The 7986-nt window shown below is 27.4% G+C and overlaps 1 long non-coding RNA gene across 1 annotated transcript; it reads right to left on the bottom strand.

Moving 5' to 3' along the window:
- Positions 1-2254: 2254 nt before the first annotated feature.
- On the bottom strand, positions 2255-4990 carry LOC115992130. The gene is made up of 3 exons (XR_004092427.1): positions 4784-4990; positions 4545-4618; positions 2255-2607 (listed from the first exon to the last, which is right to left on the bottom strand). It is a non-coding gene; the product is annotated as an uncharacterized LOC115992130 (long non-coding RNA).
- Positions 4991-7986: the final 2996 nt, after the last annotated feature.

The raw sequence follows: 7986 nt of genomic DNA on the forward strand, positions 1-7986 counted from the left end.
TGACTTAACCGTCGGAGGGTCCTTGGCCGAGTTACACCGGTCACCCTTGACAGTTATTTCTTTCTTTTTTGGACTTACAACCATCACCATAGCCCAAAGCATTCTAGCCTACTGATTTTCATGCATCATAAGATTACAATCCAAATTCTTCATCTAATCATTTCCTTATTATAATTTATAAGTTGATAAAATATCAATTTGATTGCAATCCAAAATCTTCAATTAATCCTTATTTTTTAATATAAATTATATTACTACATCTATAAAAAAAAAAAAAAAAAAAGCAACGTTGTACACTTAAAAAAAAAAAAAAAAAAAAAAAAAGCAAGGTAGTACATGTAAAAAAAAAAAGAAAAAAAAAAAAAAAGCAACTACTCTTAGTATTTAAATAAAACACCTAAATTTTTTGAATTTCCTCATGAACTTTTTTTAAGATTGTTAGGACATATGTGATTCATTTGTTAGGAATATATGTCACTATTTTATGTAATTGGCTAATCCTTTGACAAAATGCACTTTACTTGTATTTGGGTAGATCTAAGATGTGTTTAATACTTCAAGAAACTTTGTTTCAAGATCAAGTGTTAAAGCTATACAAGTCTGTCAGATTTTCAGTATTGTTTTGACTCTAATCCGTGATTATGTGTTTGAACTTTCTTTTCTCACAACTTTAGACATATAAAATGATTATTTTAAAGGCCGTCAAAGGTGGAACAAGTTGCACAAGTGTTGAATAAAGTTTGTTCAAGCAAATTGTGATCGAAGACTAAATTTGCTCTAGTTCATCGTTCTTGTGTAGAAGTTGTTGTGTTTGTGCACCATAGGGTTTTGTGACCAAGCATCTTCTTGATCTACATCGTCTGGATGAACTGAAGAACTTTGCAGCCAACAACCTTCTCTAGTTGGTGATTGAAGTTGCGGATTGGGATTCGCACAATTGGTTAGTCACGTATTGGGAGCCGTGCATTACAAGAAGAGATTGTCACTACAGAACAAGTCCAATTGGGTATTGGGGTAAGAGTTCAACTGTAGGTTGGTATAAGGTACTAGGATTCCTTTACTTGTAACTGCTTGTTTTGATAATAGTGGATTCTCGAGAGTGGTGACCTTAAAATCACCCGGTGGGGTTTTTGCTGTGTAGGTTTTTCCCATTCATAAACAGATCACTGTGTCAATTTATTTTCTGCTGCATATTTAGTTTAATTAGTGATTTGTTTGTACTACCCCGCATCTTGCATGTTAATTTGTTTAATTAATAAACTTGGCTAATTAATCAATTAATTCATCACAAGGAGTTAATATGTTTTTGGCCTATCAAAGATTTAGACTTTAGCTTTATACTTCCACAAATTAGACTAACATTAGACTTTTTGTTCATATCAACTTCTTCAATGTGGAGTGTATATATACTAAATAATTCATAATGAGTATGTACCGTATGGTTCTTTTTCTTTATTATTCTCTTCTTCTACCTACAACCTTTCAGGTATGTATTTTTTTACTCTAATTTTTTTCATTAAATTGAATAGGTTTTGCATATTTTTTTGTTTTTTGTTTAATCTAATTTGCTTATGTTTTATACAATTTATATGATTATGGTTTGAGAATTAATCATTAAATATGCTTAGGCATGATTTTTTAAATTATTATTTTTCGTTTTATGACATGGGTTCTGATGGTGATATGTTGCTTTCATCATCTCAATTTTGATTTACAGAAAAATCTTCTTTTTAGCTTACTATTAAGCATGTCTTGATATAAATTTGATTATAAATTGTTCATATCAATTTGATTTTTGTTTCCTGATTGAAATAGCTTTGGCTAATTATTAGAGTTGTACACTTTGATCTACAAAAGAAGTCAAACTATCCATTTAGTTTTTATTTTTATTTTTATTTTTTTAATCAATTATTAAATATGGTTTGACATGATTTTTTATCAATCGTAAAATTTTATAATAAAGAACAATGACAAACAAGAATAAGGATACACTAAAAATATAGTGTATAAAGAGGTATTCAACAATCTCCCAAAGATACAAAATTCTCATTAGAGCACAATTGGGTGGTTACAAAATAATTATTTTTTATTAGTTGTTATCATTTTATATTTGATAATTATTATACCAAAACAATTTTTTCCTTTTGTTATTATAATAACTAGCTTTTTAACCCGCACTATGTGCGGGAACCTTTTTATTTACATTTATTAGAAAAGAATTTTTTTAATAATATTTAAATACACTTTTACCACGTACTAAACACCCAACACATATCTCCATTTATAAATCTAATTACAAACACCATAGGCAGATACCAAAAACTAATTTAACCCAAATCTAATACAAATACTCAAAACGAAATTTATTTTAAACCCATTAAAACCAAATCTAACTCAAATATCTAAATCTAAAACAATTCAACCAAGTGCATTTGAAGATGCTAATTCAGCATCAGCTCATTTCATATCTCAGTTGTTCTTTTTGTTCTTGCTCCCTTCCAATCGGTCAAATATCGTTTCCCCTTTTTATTTTCCACCTATCATGTCCCTTTTGTGAGGAATAAATATAGACCTTTGTAGATTCCGTTCAACCCCAACATTTATATACTGCACAAAGTAAATGTATCTTAGAAGCTTGATAAGAAACTTAAAAAAAAAAAAAAAATCATAAATACATATAAACCACAAATTTTCTCATTAATTTTAGACACATATTCTCCATACTCTATCCATTCAATAGATGGTTATGTATGAGGAGACAATGAACTTAACACACTCATTTATGTTTTTTGTAGGTATACTATCTATCAAATAGAATGAAAGAGAAAGCAAAATTAAACAAAAAACCAATTCTAGAGAACAAACAACATTGATTATTAAGCATATAACATGGGGAAAAAATTAATTATGGAAAAATATGTAAAATCCTTTAATTATAGGTATAGAATCAAAGAATTATAAATAATTTCTATTAGTATGGTACTACAATTTTCACTTATTGCTTAAACCTACTACTATCATAATCTAATAATATAAACATGATATGATAAAACTTCTAAGATAACTCTATAAAATAGCTAAACAAAATCATAATATCATAAAATTTTTAGTAATAAGTTAGTCTCATTCCTCTTCAAAGATTTTTCTTATTCAAAGTTAGGATTCTAATCACACCATTCAATCCATTATATAATTCAGTCTTCGATATATGTTGGTTCAACCTCACCCACATAAATAGATTTCCTTCTATACATGTGTATGCACCAACATGTAATTGTTGAAATAGTCAACCACCATAAACCAAAGTATGTCTCTCATCTTCACATTCGCTATAACCTTTCTATCATCCATATTTAACTAAAGAGAAAAATTACATTAAATGTCAATTTATAAATTAAAAAAATACGTATAGTATGAAAATCTATTGAAACATGGTTTAGTCAAACTTAAAACTATACATATGTATTTGTTTTGTAGGAAAAAATGCTAGAGACCACAAACCATATATATAAAACTCGGTTTGGACTTAAATTTAGTAGTTATAGAAATATGACTAATAGAAACTCAAATATGACTAATAGAAACTAAAACTATATGTAATCTTAGAGGCAGACTGAATTGTAAAACTATACAAACACAAATAAGCCAAATTTGCTACAAAGCATAGCCTAAAAAAGAAGAAAAAAGAGAACTCTAACAATCTATTTGGCTACTGGGAAAAGGTGGGAAAAAAATTAATGAAATCATAACAATTTTACAGGTCAATTTGCTTTGAGAACAAAACAGCACTAATGAGTTAATTGTGTTTTAGAATGAAAGAAAAGTTCTTTTCTTCATATTAAAAATTTTGCAGTAATTTTTTCTACATAGGTATTGGATTTATTCATGTGTGCCGTGATTAATACATGTGATACATTGTTTTTTATTGAATTAGAACTTGATTCATAAAAAGCCATGATTATCTTATCTTTGTCATGGTGCTGCATGTCCATATCATTGACTTGGATAAACATATAAAAGTTGATGCGCTCATAGCATAAGAGCGTCTATATCAATAATCTTTATCAATGCTGAAAAACAGAGAAATCCTTAAAATTTACACGGTAACCTTCCCAAAGGAACAACATGCCCATATATATATATATATATAAATGGATTCCAAAAATGTTAATCAAAACAAATCCAAACTACTAATCAACCAAAACTAAGTCATTCTCCGCAAGTTATTTGTCTGCTAGTGATTTCAATCAACATTCCTATTTAATTGTTCCTATTCCCAGAACAAACTATTTGAAAAAATAATAATAATAATAAAATTGACAAATTGACAAATTGACAATCAAAATCAAATTAAAAAAATCAAACTTCTTCAATCTCCGACTCGCTGTTTTTCTGTCCTCTAAATGGTATCTAAGAGTGTAGTTTAAGGGGAAAAAGAAAAAAAGGAAGACAGATATTGAATCAAAATCAATTCAATTAAATACCCAAACCTAATACTAAATCAACTCAAACGTTTAAAGCAATATTTTAAAAAAAAAAATTACCGATAAAGATTTCTGCTCTTTCCGAATAAGAACTCTTGTTCTCTCTTATTTCTCTGTTTTTGCCCTCTCCAGACCTAAATCATATATAACCCCAAATTTCAGAAAATAAAATCAAAACCTAATGTAACCCAAATACCTAAATTAAAATCAATCCAACCAAATTTCTCAAAACTAATTCATATTTCATACCCATACCCAAATCTAAGAAAGAATGAAAAAAAAGAAGAAGAAAAACTTACCGGTGGTAGTTCTCTCAACGTCTGTCTTCTTCTCATCTTTGAATTGCAAGGTTTATTTTTCCCTCCTTCTCTATCTTTGTATCGTAAGCATCGGTGTTAAGAAAATCAAAAGGAAGCGAAAGGAGAGAGTATCCGAAAGAGGAGAAACGGAAGTTAGAGCGTTTTAGGGTATGCGTTTTTTTTTTTTTTTTTAATAGGCGGCTTGGTGTTTTTATAGATACACGTTTGACGAAAGTGTGTCTTCTAAACGCACTGTACGGTTTTTTAAATGGAAAACTATATACGTGGCAGCATTTTGAGGGGGCATTTTTCCTAACGTGTCAGCACCTCCTTAAAGGCTTCTACTATTATATATAGTATTAGTTTATTTGAGAGATTATTGTTTATCAAATAAAATGTATATTCTATAAGTTTATAATAAAACCGTGTAACGTATGGGTCTTTAACCAATATACTATAAAATCAAAACTTTTGACTATTTGTTTATCTCATTAGAGCTTGTCACATCAACTTTGTAAACTCTACACTTTTCCACATCATTATTATTTTTTAAATTTGATTTATCTTCTTTATTATTTAGTTTGAAGAAGGTGACTCCAAGTTTCTGAAAAACCTAAAGAAACACACGGTGAAACTTTCAATTGCCTCATTCCTTCTCTCTCACTCTAATCTCTATCTCCCGCAAAGACCCAGAAAATCCAATTTCTTTGGTCCATTGCAAACTTATAGTAAAAATTTATCTATAGTTTTTTACGTACTTTTATGCATAAAGTCTGATCTGCTACTGTCTTCTTTTGCCGCAACACAATGTTCTCCCTACAACTTCTTTCTCTTCAAGATTCTATATATGAGGGTTCTACTATGTTCGAAAACTTCTTAGATGAAGGTGGCTCATGCGTGACCTGGAAAGTAGGGAGCAACATGTCTTAATTCTATGGCTACACAATTTATTTATTTGATTTTAACTAAATTTTAGCAACATGTTTCTCTAAAAAAAACCCTACGTTCTACGTTTACCACTATGCACCTTCTGTGATACGTTTTTCTCTTACGTTTTGGACTCCTTCTCTCCTTCTCTGGTCATTGCATCAAGGTTAGGGATTTTAATTTTGAAAATCCTCACAGGAAAATGTCTACAGCTTAAACCCATTGGTGAAGAAAAGTAATGCATATTTAAGTTTTGGAGAATAAATCCATTGAAATGGTTCATGGACATCACGGATGGATTTTTATGGAGAATTTCATTCATAATTGGGAAGTTGTTTCTAATGCATATTCGTATAATGCGATTGGTTAGGTAGATTAGGTAATAATCATCATGAATTATCTAAAAACTACCATAATGATTATTATTTCTTAGAAGCTAATCAATAACTAATATACATTTTAGTTGATTTAAGGATCATCTAGATCTATTATTGCATAATCATGGATTATTTTTTGAGGGTAACCATTCTTCATTTTTTTATTATTATCTTTTAATGGTTTTAACATTTGAATTTTTGGGTTCATTTATTTGCAATTATTTGAAATTGTCTTGTGAATTTCAACCGCTCTAACCATGCATTATTCTTTCAAAGGTAACTAAATATTCTTTTATACTAGTTATGGGTCCGTGCGTTGCATGGTTTTGTGAAAAAACTTATAAAATAAATTTATAAATAATTATATATTTTAATAGATTTAATAAAGATAAAAGAAAAAATTATCAAGTGTAAATAATTATCTCACTAAAATAAGGGGTAAGATTTCTTCCTACTAAATTAAATTGATAATTCCAAATTGAATTTTAAGTTGATAATTATTTAAAAAAATGTACTAAACAATTGATAAGTCTAAAATTAATATAATCTTGATAATATTATAAATTAAAAATTAAAGGTGATAATTCATGAATACACATGTAGAATATCTTAATAATTTGATGTAACATAAAAATAAAATAAGAAAATTGTTAAAATTAATCTATTAATTCTAACACAATTTAATCATTAATTCTAAGACCATAACCCTAACCCTAAGCATATAAATTAGATCAAAGCTAAGAAAAATAGTTTAAACAAAAGGCAACCAATACACAAAACCAAATCAATTTAATAAAAACAAAATACAAAAACAAAGAAGAAGCCTTTAGAAACTTGACAATGTTTTCGAATGTTTTGATTTCATCAATTAAAATAACATGAAGACAAAAAACCAATAATAACACTAAAGAAAATAAACAAAATGAAAATAATAATAATAAAAGAATAAAGAATGCATACCTGCATTGTCATGGGATTTAGGCATTCACATATTGAAATAAGCTTCACTCCAAAAGGGATATATAGGGTTATATATATTGGTAGAGTTCCATTTGAAATATAATTCATTTAAATTTTATTGAAATTAAAGATATCTAATCAATGTGTTTGTTTTTATCTCATAAAAATTGGAATTAAAAAACGTTCATATGAATAGAATGAAAAAAGAAAGAAAAAAGAAAGAAAACATGGTTGATAGCTATAAGGAATTTTGATATATATATATATATATATATATTTAATGTCATCAACGTAAAAATTATTAAATTAATGGAGATATATACTGTTTTTGTGGAATAGATAGAGATTACCAAATTATTGGAGATATATATATATACTGTTTCTTAGGATAGATTTATATTAATCACCTCTTGAAGAATTTGGATTGTGCTTATCTCTTAATAATCAAGTTTTGTAGCTTGATATTCTCATAAAATAATATTAATTTAATAATATTAAAATTTTGTAAATTTTGATGATAAATATTATCTAAATTAAATTTTTGTATGTTAAATATTATCCCTTAATTTAAGAAATATATTCTAACAAATAAAAAAATAATGTTAATCTAATTTTATTTAATGATAAGAATAAATTAGAGTCTTGGTAGTATACTATTCCCTTCTAGTTCTTTAAAAATATAAAAATTTAATAAAATTTCTGCAATTTGGTGAAGCCACGTGGCTCAACCACAACGTCTAAGTCCAATTTATATTAATCACCTCTTGAAGAATTTGGATTGTGCTTATCCCTTAATAATCAAGTTTTGTTGCTTGATATTCTGATAAAATAATATTAATTTAATAATATTAAAATTTTGAAAATTTAGATGTTAAATATTATCTAAATTAAATTTTTTTATGTTATATATTATCCCCTAATTTAAGAAATATATCCTAA

The sequence above is a fragment of the Quercus lobata genome, chromosome 5 (assembly GCF_001633185.2).
Source record: "Quercus lobata isolate SW786 chromosome 5, ValleyOak3.0 Primary Assembly, whole genome shotgun sequence".
NCBI lineage: Eukaryota > Viridiplantae > Streptophyta > Magnoliopsida > Fagales > Fagaceae > Quercus > Quercus lobata.